Raw genomic sequence first — 1,360 nt, 5'->3', positions numbered from 1 at the left:
AAAAACAAGAAAATAGAAAGGAATGTAAAAGATTAGTAAGGTATTTCTTTTTGAGTAATCTTTAATTTTCAAAAAGGCCGCAGCACTAAGTTTGCATTATCCTCTTTCTAGTGTAATAAATTTTTTACTTCGGTCAACAATGTTTCCAACAAGTGGTATTAGAGTCAGGTTCCTAAAAAATGATAATAAATATATTTCAGTTTCAAGTCCCAAAATTATCAAAGACAAATTATGATAATTGAAGCATCCAGATGAAAGCATTTCTTGGTGCACATGATTGTTGGGATCTCGTTGAAATTAGTTACGAGGTACCGGTAGATGGAGCAGCTGAAGCCGCTCTGTTAAATGAAGATAAAAGAGTGCTTAAAAAATAAGAAAAGACATAAAAAGGTGTTGATGATAATCATCATCTATCAAGGAGTTGAAGAATCAGCCTTTGAAAAAAATTCTGGAGCAAAGACGTTAAAAAAAGCGTGGGAGATTATGCAAAAAAAAAATTAAGAAATCAAAAAAGATAAAAAGTTGCATTTGCAAACGTTACGAGCTGAATTTGAAACTATAAAAATAAAAATCTCAAAAAGTATTAATGATTTATCAACTGGGTAAAATCGATGGTAAACGAGATGAAAAGAAATGCGCCACTATCGCGCCAGTAACATGCCTCAGTAGTTTGTCCCCTAGCGCGACGCGCCACTAAAAGTTGTGCAGGGTTTTTCAGGCCAAATTTCCAGAACCCAGAAAATTTGGCCTTGGCGCTGTAAGGAGTCGACGCACCACTATCGCGCCAGAAACATACCTCAATAGTTTGGTCTCTGGCGCGGCGCACCACTACGAGGTGTGAAGGTTTTGGGCGTATTCAGCCTGGCGCTGCAATGGTGCGACGCGCCACTATCGTGCCAGGTGCATTTTTGCCTATTTTTCAGAACTTTTAAGGAGGGGCAATTTGGGAATTTCTCCAAATTATATATGTATCACCCTAGACTATTTTGGGATCATTTCTTCAGCCCCCACTCTCTCTCTAAAAGCCCTAGAAACCTCTTCTCTCTCTCTCTTCTTCTTCCTCTCCAAATCCTTCTCCAACAAGAAGAGTTCCAAGAGCTTCAAGGTTTGAGTTTCCCATTGAAGACCCAACCACAAGGTTTTCTTCAAGTCTTCACTAAGGTATGTAAGGCTATCCACCCATGTGCCCTACTCTTGCTTTGAGGTTAGATATCTATGAAAAATGTAGTTTCTTGGTATGATTCATGTTTGAATGAGTTTTGTCTCCTAATTATTTAATGCCATATGTGTTGATGTTGTTGAGCTAAGAAATTCCTAAATCCTTAATGTTAGTATGAGTAGATGGAGATGACTTGTTATT

This window comes from Solanum dulcamara, chromosome 9 (genome assembly GCF_947179165.1).
Source record: "Solanum dulcamara chromosome 9, daSolDulc1.2, whole genome shotgun sequence".
Taxonomy (NCBI): Eukaryota; Viridiplantae; Streptophyta; class Magnoliopsida; order Solanales; family Solanaceae; genus Solanum; species Solanum dulcamara.
This window is presented reverse-complemented; position numbering follows the sequence as displayed.